The sequence below is a fragment of the Brachyhypopomus gauderio genome, unplaced genomic scaffold (assembly GCF_052324685.1).
Source record: "Brachyhypopomus gauderio isolate BG-103 unplaced genomic scaffold, BGAUD_0.2 sc73, whole genome shotgun sequence".
NCBI classification, from domain to species: domain Eukaryota; kingdom Metazoa; phylum Chordata; class Actinopteri; order Gymnotiformes; family Hypopomidae; genus Brachyhypopomus; species Brachyhypopomus gauderio.
Window position 1 is genome coordinate 36,707 of NW_027506894.1, and position 11,273 is coordinate 47,979.

Genomic DNA, 11,273 nt, shown 5'->3' on the forward strand with positions numbered 1-11,273 from the left:
AGGTTATATTTTACTGCATTAGGAACATTACTGTAAATTGTAGCCTAACCCAAAAAATAATTACCATAATTTAAACATAATTAGCCATGGTCCCATATGTGTAAAAATACACATATACAAAAAAAGCCACACAAAGGGGAACAAACAGGATACAAAACTGAACAGTCTTGTTATGTGTAATGTAAGTGGTCTTACATGTTGGCCCTTGGCATGCACCTGGGATAGAAAAGCTTGGTATGCCTTATTCACCCCTGGCAGTCTTCAGCTGAAATGTCTCTGCAGCCGGGATCCATTGCATCCAGGAGGGACATTTGGTCATGGGGCCGATGATCATACGTGTTTCTCTGTGATTCCTCTGGGGGGTGTTGTGGGAGTATAGGGTACGGGGCCCTACCCTATCCAGTCCCTGTACAAACGGAGCAGGAGCTTGGTTCACATGGCTGGAAGTAAGTCAGACTGGTTACCTGTGGGAGTTGGACTCTGCCCTTTGTCACCGATTCTGTTCATAACTTTTATGTACAGAATTTCTCAGCGTAACCAAGTGGTGGAGGGGGTTCAGTTTGGCTCTGTCTTAGAGATAAGATACGGAGCGCGGTCATCTGGGAGAGACTAGGAGTAGAATCACTGCTCCTCCATGTGGAGAGGAACCAGTTGATGTGGTTTGGGCATCTGGTCCAGATGCCACTTGGGCATGTCCAGCTAGGAGGAGACCCCCCCCCCCCCTCCCCAAGACCCAGGACAAGCTGGAGAGATTATATTCCTCCTGGGAACGCCTCTGTATTCCCCCAGAAGAGCTAGAAGAGGTGGCTGGGGAGAGGGAAACCTGGGCCTCTTTGATTAGGCTACTGCCCCCACGACCCAAACCCCATTAAGCAGATGAAAATGAATGGATGGATGGATGGATGGATGGATGGATGGATGGATACCAAAAACTAGTACCGGGTCCTAAAGCCCTGCAGATACCCCACAATACACAATTAGGTGCTTCCGTTACATAAATATTTACTTTAAATTGTTTTGTTGCACTCCTATGTAATGAGTAAATATAAAACCTGAAATCGAGTTAGTGGACGTTTCCCTGATTCAAGTACTTGATAGTAAACTGGCGCCATCTGGTGGAACAATAATAGTTTTTCACCTCCTTTATTTCTTTACTAAAGCTCCTCCTCCCTGTACACGCCTGCCTGTATGAGGAAGTAAATCTGGGAATGCCACACGAGTCTTTATTAATTCTGCGTTCAGGTGAGTTATAAATATTATGAGAACCTCTTAACTCTGGTATTTACTTCTTTCTGCCTTATTTCTGAAAGGAGTCTAAACTCCCTCAGCTGGATAAAGGACTACAGTGACTGATTCTCTCCTGTGCTACTGTGTTTATTACAGAAGATCTAAAAGTCAAAGTGAAGTTTGTACAGAAGGAGACATTACAGAGAAACAGCACAGCAGCTGTTGGAGGAAATGGCTGCTACAAACATTCTGTCAGAAGAAGAGTTTTCATGTCCTGTGTGCTGTGACATCTTCAGGGATCCTGTTATACTGTCATGTAGCCACAGTGTGTGTAAAACCTGTCTGTAGCAGTTCTGGGAAACCAAGGGATCTCAAGAATGTCCAGTTTGTAGGAGAAGATCTTCAAGAGATGATCCTCCTTGTAATCTTGCACTAAAGAACCTGTGTGAGGCTTTTCTAGCGAGCAGGAGTCAGAGATCTTCAGCAGGGTCTGAGGTTCTCTGCAGTCTGCACAATGAGAAACTCAAAGTCTTCTGTCTGGAGGACCAACAGCCTGTGTGTGTGGTGTGTCAGATTTCAAAGGCACATAAAACTCACGACTGCTGTCCAGTAGAGGAAGCTGTGTGTGACTTTAAGGTATGAAAATGTCACACTTTAATGTTTTTACAACTGTAATGTTTTTCCAGTGTTTACAATTATCTTGAAATATATGTTAGACAGGCTAGATTAAATTTGTCAGATGATAAGATTTCAGACAGCTAAATCAGACCTTCATTCACTGTGAAACTTAATATAAATAAAAATATTTATATACAACCTGCTACAATTTATCAAACATCTCCATTTGATAGTAAAAGGATGAAAAGGAATCAAAGTAATCACACCATTTTGTTGTCGTTATAATCTCTGTAATCTCCAGCACATCTATACAGATACAGTGATGAGTCCTGTAAGACTCACACTGTCCTCTACTAAACCCGTATTTTACAGAACAAACTCAAGACCTCACTGGAGTCTCTACAGCAGCATCTGAAGGTCTTAGAGGAACATAAACAAGTCTGTGAGAAAACAGCAGCACACATTAAGGTGAAAGGTCACTCTGAGTTCTGAATGGTGCCGTGATCACTGTCCACGTACACCATAATGAAACACACACATTTGGACAGTTTATATTTCCTCATCATCTCCCATTACAGTATCAGGCCCAGCACACAGAGAGGCAGATAAAGGAGGAGTTTGAGAAGATCCATCAGTTTCTACGAGATGAAGAAGCAGCAAGAATAGCTGCACTGAAGGAGGAAGAGGAGCAGAAGAGTCACATGATGAGGAGGAAGATTGAGGAGATGAGTGGAGAAATAGCATCTCTTTCAGATCAAATCAGAAACACAGAGAAGGAGATGGAAGCTGAGAACATCCCGTTCTTACTAGTAAGAATCACTCAGTCTGTCTCTCACTTAGACATACGCTCAAAACATGTTAAATACACCAATGTAGATGAAAAAGAAAATATATCACTCTGACCACCATCTTTCACTATCTCTCTCTCTCTCTCTCTCTCTCTCTCTCACACACACACAAATGCACACAAAAAGTAAAATGTTTTGACATTTGTTTTGTGTGTGTGTGTGTGTGTGTGTGTGTGTGTGTAAGGGTCTTTAGACACATTGATGTTATTATCATATAAGGAAGATGCATGTTTTACCCTCATATAAACAAAATAACTAAAATCTGATTTCACTTTCTGTGTTTGTCCCTCTGTTTCCTTCTCAGAACGTGTCGTCCACATTGAAACAGTACGTGATTATTATTTCTGTTTGATCTCCATATTGTGTTACACATTGTGTTTGTGAAATTATTCTGATCAGATCTTCAGTATGTGGTTTTTTAATAATATGGTATTTTAATAATATAATATCTTTATACATTTCCAGAGTTCATCACACCCCAAAACAACATGAGAAGGTGTCAGGAACTCTGATCAATGTAGCAAAACATCTTTCCAACCTGAAGTTCAGAGTCTGGGAGAGAATGCAGCAGATTCTCCAGTACTGTGAGTTTTGGTGTTCTTTGATTAATTAGAGTAATTCTGTTCTCCTCATAATTAGAACTCTATAGAGAAAGAAACATTAACATTGTGTGTTTGGTACATTAACTATTCCAGTATTAAAGGCTGTATTAGTATAAACAATGAGGGGGATGACCAGTTGACTGCTGGTCTGAGGAGTCAGTCCATGAGGAGATCTACACCACCCACTCTCCACCTCTACACCACCCACTCTCCACCTCTACACTACCCACTCCACACCACCCACTCTCCACCTCTACACACCACCCACTCTCCCCTCTACACACCACCCACTCTCCACCTCTACACCACCCACTCTCCACCTCTACACCACCCACTCTACACCACCCACTCTCCACCTCTACACACCACCCACTCTCCCTGGGACATCACCACCTCCACCTGCTCCTCCATCCTGTCTCCTCCTCCATCCTGTAAATAATGAAGATACTAGGGGTCTATAGGAAGTCCGGTACTCTGAGTCTGAGTTCCATGGTTCTCTGTCCTTGGGGGACCAAGCGTGTCGGCTGAGATCCTCCCATATCATTGTGTCTGTCTCTGTCCCTGTCTATGTCCCTGTCATCATTTTTGAGTCTGCGTTTGTCTGATTGGACAGACGTATATAAAAATTGTCACGCTACAGTTCTGGACCCCTCCTTTTGGGCGTGTGTTTATGTTGTCTACGTCTAGTTATGTCCGTCTGTGTATCCACCTCTACACACCACCCACTCTCCACCTCTACACACCACCCACTCTCCACCTCTACACACCACCCACTCTCCACCTCTACACACCACCCACTCTCCCCTCTACACACCACCCACTCTCCACCTCTACACACCACCCACTCTCCACCTCTACACACCACCCACTCTCCCCTCTACACACCACCCACGTTATAATGATCTAGATAAGGCATATGGGGTTTCTGTCCATACTAACAGGGTTATATGAAAAAAACTGTCCTTTAAGAAAAAACAAAGGGGATTGCAAATGCATGCAAAAAGAAAAATAGCCTATTATATAATAGATTTTAAAAACAAAGAACAAAAGAAGCAGAATACAAATATAAGAGGTAAAAAAATAAATTAATAAGTATTATCAAATCAAATCAAATATATTTGTATTGCGCTTTTCACAACACATGTTGTCACAAAGCGCTTTACAGGATTTACAAGGTTAACAATACTATGGTCCAAATCCCTAATGAGCAAGCCAAAGGCGACAGTGGTGAGGAAAAACTCCCTATGATGGTGGGGAATAGGAAGAAACCTTGGGAGGACCAAGACTCAAAAGGGAACCCATCCTCCATTGGGCGGCCCGTTAACACACAAATTACACAAAAACAAATTATACAGATGAATACACAAGTTACAAACAAATCACACAATCAGGCTAAGTATAACTTAAACTAGAATGAAAGTTCTGGGCCAAAGTAAACATATGAGTCTTTAGTAGCGATTTAAACATTGAGACCGTGTCTGAGTCCCGAATAGAGGCAGGAAGATTATTCCACAATTGTGGAGCTTTAAAAGAAAAGGCTCTTCCACCTGCTGTGATCTTTTTGATCCTAGGAACAGTTAATAACCCTGCGTCCTGCGAGCGAAGTGAACGTGCTGGGTTGTAATGATCTCACTTCATGTTGATTATTTAATTTAATTTAAATTAGATTTTTAAAACATATCGCCCTGTTATTCCTATATCTGACACGGTTAACAGACACAGTCTCAATGGTTTGGTAGGTAGGGAAGTAAGTTCTACTAAAGAATGGCCGTTGGAAACCATTTTTTTTTTTTTTCCATTTTTGGGTGATGTTGTCCTTAACCGTCTGTCTGTCTGTTGTCAGACTATTATGAGACTTAGTAAGAAGTATTACTATGAGAAAGTACTGGAGCAGTGTAGGAGTAATATAATTTGCTCTCAAAATGGCAGGGAAAAAATGCACAACAAAACAAAAATATGAAGATGAACAGAGGACGTTTTTAACAGAGTAGGCAGCCCTAGCCCGGCACCCGGGGAGCAGTTGGGGTTATGTGCCTTGTTCAAGGGAACCTCAGTCATGGCCTCAGGCCTGGGAATCAAACCCACAACCCTCTGGTCACAAGACCAGTTCCCTACCACCAGATCATGACTGCCCACACACTGTTTTTGTGTGACATTTACAATAAATCTGAGCAGAGGCCTCTCTCTCTCTCTCTGTGTGTGTGTGTGTGTGTGTGTGTGTGTGTGTGTGTGTGTGTGTGTGTGTGTGTGTGTGTGTGTGTGTGTGTGTGTGTGTGTGTGTGTGTGTGTGTGTGTGTGTGTGTGAAAGGGATGGTTGATGTTCAAGCGTGCCCATGTGTATGATGTGATGTTTGTTTATGTTGTATAACCAAAATAAACTTCTAATTCAATTCAACACACATCATCACCATCACTTCCCTCTTATCAACCTACTGCAGCATTTCACTCAGAGTAAAGGGCCTGCAGTCTGTAGATGTGACCTCATCACATAAACACATGAAGAACATGATGATTCATTCTGTTCTCTCTCCTCAGACCCTGTTACTCTGGACCCCAACACTGCACATCCAGACCTCCACCTGTCTGATGATCTCACTACTGTAGAATGGAGACCACAGAACTCACTGCTTCCTGATAATACAGAGAGATTTGATGTGTGTGCGTGTGTCCTGGGCTCTGAGGGCTTTAACTCAGGGACACACTGCTGGGATGTTGATGTTGGAGACAGTGAAATATGGGTACTGGGTGTAATTATAGAGTCTGAAAGGAGAAGGGGAGGGAGGGTCTGGGGTTCAGTGTTGAGTCTGGGCTCCCTTATGGGCAATTACTGGACACAGTGCCCAGGACAGACACGTCACCTCCTCACACCTACAGAGGAACTGCAGAGGGTCAGAGTTCAGCTGGACTGGGACAGGGGGAAAGTGACATTCACTGATCTTCTAACCAGTTCATACCTGCGCACTATAACACACACTTTTACTCACACTGTTTTCCCATTATTCTATAATAAAAGTTCCTCTCCTATGAGGATCTTACCAGCAAAGATATCAGTAACAGTGGAACAGCAAAATTAATGTTGCCTTGAATTAATCTGCATACATGTAATAATGAACATTGTATAATATACAGTCCCTGACATAAGTTCTGTCGCTTATCCATGTTTTGGAAACAAAAGCTTATAACCTGACTTTAAATTCATCTATTCGTTTTAGAAATGACTCATATGAGAGCTGAAACCCTCCCAAATGAGATTTAATTTACGAAAATAAATTTGCTTCACTGCAGAAATATTGATCATTTAATGAACACAGAAAGGTCAGATTTTGGCAAGACAAAAGTTGTCGCCCACAGAAAGTAAGGTGAAAATCAAACAAATAATTCACTTCATATACAAATATATGCTTCATAACACTGGTGAATGACGTTGTGGTGCTATTAGAGCCATATTTAATATTTTGTGTGACTTCCACGAGTTTGAAGGACCGCATCCATGCAGTTCGACAATGATTCATACAATAGCAAAGAACGCAGTCTTACATGCCTCCCAGAGTTCATCAAAATTCTTTGGTTTTGTCTTCCAAGCTTCCTCTTTCATCCTACCCCAAACATGCTCATTGATGTTCATGTCTGGTGACTGGGCTGGCCAGTCCTGGAGCACCTTGATCTTCTTCGCCTTGAGGTACTTTGATGTAGAGATGGATGTATGAGATAGATCACTATCCTGCTGAAAAATTTGGCCCCTTTTATGATTGGAAATGTAAGATGTAGCTAATACTTCTTGATATTTTTAGACTATTGATATTGCCTTCCACCTTGCAAATGTTTCGCACACCCCCATACTGAATGTAACCCCAGACCATGATCTTTCCACCACCAAACTTGACTGTTTTCTGGGTGAATCTTGGATACATACTGAAGATTCATCTGAGAAATCCACCTTCTGACACTTTTCCAGCGTCCATCCATTTAGCAGGCTGTGAAACCTTGGCAAATGCCACACGGTTTTTTACCTGCCTTTTGTTTAGTGCTGGCTTCTGGGCACTGATTCGACCATGGAGGCCATTTTGAGACAGAATCCTACAAACTGTTCTAGTTGACACAGGGACTTGAGGTGACCAGGCCTGGTGGAGCTCTGCTGCAGTGGAAGAGGGACTGGCTTTGGATTTTCTAACCAACAAACGTTCCTCCCAAGCAGTTGTCTTGTGGAGTCTGCCGGACCTGGGCTTGTCAAAAACATCTCCAGTCTCTTCAAATCTTCATATGAGTCATTTCTAAAACCAATCGATGAATTTAAAGTCAGATTATAAGCTTTTGTTTCCACAACATGGATAAGCAACAGCACTTATGTCAGGGACTATATATATATACTGCTCAAAAAAATTAAGGGAACACTAAAATAACATCCTAGATCTCAATTAATAAAATATTCCAGTTGCAAATCTTCATTTATTACATAGTGGAATGCGATGAGAACAAAATAACATAAAATGATGAATAATAATAATAAATAATCAATATTATCCCATGGAGGTCTGGATTTTGGAATACTCAATATCAAAGTGGAAAATCAAATGACATTCAACATCAGTGGAAATTCCTCTAGACAAGTTCAAATGAGTCTCAGTAGTGTGTGTGGCCTCCACGTGCCTGTATGACCTCCTTACAACACCTGTGCATGCTCCTGATGAAGAACAACTGCAGAACAACTGACGGATGTTCTCACGGACATCTTCAACATCTCCCTGAGCAGCTCCACTGTCCCAACGTGTCTCAAGACCACTACTATCGTCCCCGTGCCAAAGAAGTCCACAGTGTCCTGCCTCAACGACTACCGTCCCGTCACACTCACCCCCATCATCATGAAGTGCTTCGAGAGGCTAGTCATGAGGAACATCAAGACCCAGCTGCCCCCTTCACTAGACCCCCTGCAGTTTGCATATCGTCCCAACCGCTCCAAGGACGATGCCATCACCACCACCCTTCATCTCTCCCTCACCCACCTGGAGAAGAAGGACACCTACGCCAGAATGCTGTTCATAGACTTCAGTTCAGCATTCAACACCATTGTCCCACGTAAACTCATCGGGAAACTAATCCTGCTGGGCTTAAACACACCCCTCTGTAACTGGATCCTGGACTTCCTGACTGGGAGACCCCAGTCAGTCCGGATTGGGAACAGCACCTCCAGCACCATCACACTGAACACCGGGGTCCCCCAGGGCTGTGTTCTGAGTCCTCTGCTGTTCACCCTGCTGACTCATGACTGTGTAGCAAAACACAGTTCAAACCACATCATTATGTTCACTGATGATACAACAGTGGTGGGTCTCATCAGCAAAAGTGACGAGTCAGCGTACAGAGAGGAGGTGCAGCGGCTGACAGACTGGTGTAAAGACAACAACCTTCACCTGAACGTGGACAAGACCAAGGAAATGGTTGTTGACTTTAGGAGAACACGTCACTCTCACTCTCCGCTCAACATCGACGGGTCCTCTGTGGAGATCGTCAAGAGCACCAAGTTCCTTGGTGTCCACTTAGCGGAGAACCTCACCTGGACCCTGAACACCAGCCCAGCTGCAGAACACCAGCCAACACCAGTTCTACAGCCAAGAAAGCCCAGTAGTAGATGTAAAAAAGGCGCAGCATGTAGTGTTAAAAGTGCGAGGTGAAGGTCTCGTGGACTGTTATCAACGAGGTGTTAATGAGTCCACAGCTTTTGGAAAGAAGCTGATTTTCAAACTGTTTGTCCGTGTGTGGTGTGTGTGCTGGTCCACAGATGGCAGCATCTTGAAGAGAGAGTGTCCCCAGTGTGAGTGTGCAGCTGCAGTCTGCTGGAACGGATAGTGTCCATGTTGGAGAGATCAGGCCCACAATTTATTATGGAATCAAAATGTGGACCAGTAGTCACTCTTGCACTATTCTAGTATTTAGTCCTGTCACACATGGTGGTCACTGCCTACAGCCAGAGTTTAACATGGACTGGATCCTGCCAGAACAAGACATGGTACCTCTGATATTTGGAGTACTAACATTTACTGCTGAACTGAACATGGTCTGTCATCTAAATAAATTGTTAAACATCTGTTCTGGGGTCTGAGTCCAGTGAGGAGCTGTGTTGTGTTAATAACATGATGCCGTCACCTGTTAAGCATCTAGAGCAGGGGTAATCAATTAAATCTTTCCGCGGTCCATTTTTGGCAGATAGCTCAGACCTTAGGTCCGGGTCCGCGGTGTCGAACGAAAGTTGTTGAGCGGGGGGGGGGGGGCGCGCGAACGTAACACTCAAATGGTAACACTCAAATGGGTGGAGAACGTAACACTCGTCTGAAAATAAATTCTCCGGTTTAAAATATAGTCTCCCGTTAAATTTTTTTTGGCATTTGGGTCCGTATCCAGTTAATCAGGAATGTGATTGGGTCCGGACAGGACGGCGTTCGGGTCCGGATCCGGTGATCATTTGGTGATACCTGATCTAGAGACAATTAAAGTCGTAATATAGAATCATTATTAGCCCAGTGGGTGAGTGGGTGGGTGGGTGAGTGAGTGAGTGGGTGCTTCGGTGTAGTTTGCGATGCGTGGAGCTCGGACACAGACGCTGGTGTTGACGCTCTGAAGATGCTCGTTTATTGTGAAATAACGAACATACTACACATGCGGTTACAGATGCTCCATTTATACATAAATGTTACAAAAGCAGCGTCACAGCGTTAATGAGATAATGTATACTGATCTATACATAAAGAAAAGATCAGAGTTTATGCAAACTGAAGAGTCATTAGAATGAAAAACAAACGCATTGAGGCACATGTCATGAGTACCGTGTTTACTGTTATGTATTATTCACCAGTTTAACCAAGTTGTCCCAGGTGATGAATAGCTAAGAGTTACTTGTTTCTTGTCGTGACCAAAGTTATATTTTAGTATATCTAGCACTGGTTCAATTTATTCTTTTGACCTTTGTTTCTTCATACTGTATCAGAGTTCTATTGTATGGTTGTGTTTTAAAGAGTTAAAGATCTGTTGCTGATTACAACTTAAAGTGATGATGAGGTCTTAAACATTTTTGGAAGGTCTTTAAAAAATCTTAGAAGGGTATTGATTTTAATTTCAGTATTTCTGCATATACACTATTGTATCTCACTTATATTAGTAAACAACCTTCCGCCATTTTTTCTCTGCTCTGAACACCTTGTAGCGGGACTATAGTTGTCTTGTAGTCCCGCTCCATAGTATTATTCCTTCATTGTACAGTATAATTCCTATCTGCATTCTGTGTTTCAGTCTAGCATTTTGTTGTATTCTTTTAAATAAATATTCATTATCTTGCATTTGCGTCACCCCTGCCTTTGACAAGCGTTACACTGCTGTCCAGTAGATGAAGCAGTGTGTGACTTTAGGGTATGAAATGTACACTACTGTTTTGGTTTGACTAATGTTTTCCCATATTTATGATTATCTTGAAATATATGTTAGAAAGATTAGAATTTAACAGTGAAACAATATAAATAAAACATTGATACACAACCATACCCACTCCACACAGTCACACACATATTCACCACACAGACACACACATACAACTCTCTCATACCCACTACACATACACCACACACACACATACTGTATATACATCTCTCTCATACACACTCTACATACACACATACACCACGCAGACAGACACATACATACATCTCTCTCATACACACCCTACAGTAACAGTTTTGCAGTAAAGGTTATATTTTACAGTATTAGGGACATTACTGTACATTGTGGCCTAACCCAAAAAATAATTATCGTAATTGTAAACATAATTAGCCATGGTCCCATATGTGTAAAAATACACATATACAAAAAAAGCCACACAAGGGGGAAAAACAGAATACAAAACTGAACAGTCTTGTTATGTGTAATCTAAACGGTCTTCAGCAGTTGGCCACATGTTTTCATCCACATCACATGTGATGTTGGCCCTTGCCAT

General features: G+C 42.5%; 1 pseudogene across 1 annotated transcript; it reads left to right on the top strand.

Moving 5' to 3' along the window:
• Positions 1 to 919: 919 nt before the first annotated feature.
• On the top strand, positions 920 to 9,554 carry LOC143491299 (E3 ubiquitin-protein ligase TRIM35-like; annotated as a pseudogene). The gene is made up of 7 exons (XR_013125172.1): positions 920 to 1,242; positions 1,384 to 1,863; positions 2,218 to 2,313; positions 2,424 to 2,654; positions 2,998 to 3,020; positions 3,159 to 3,277; positions 5,831 to 9,554. The product of XR_013125172.1 is annotated as an E3 ubiquitin-protein ligase TRIM35-like (transcript).
• The last annotated feature ends 1,719 nt before the right edge of the window (positions 9,555 to 11,273 follow it).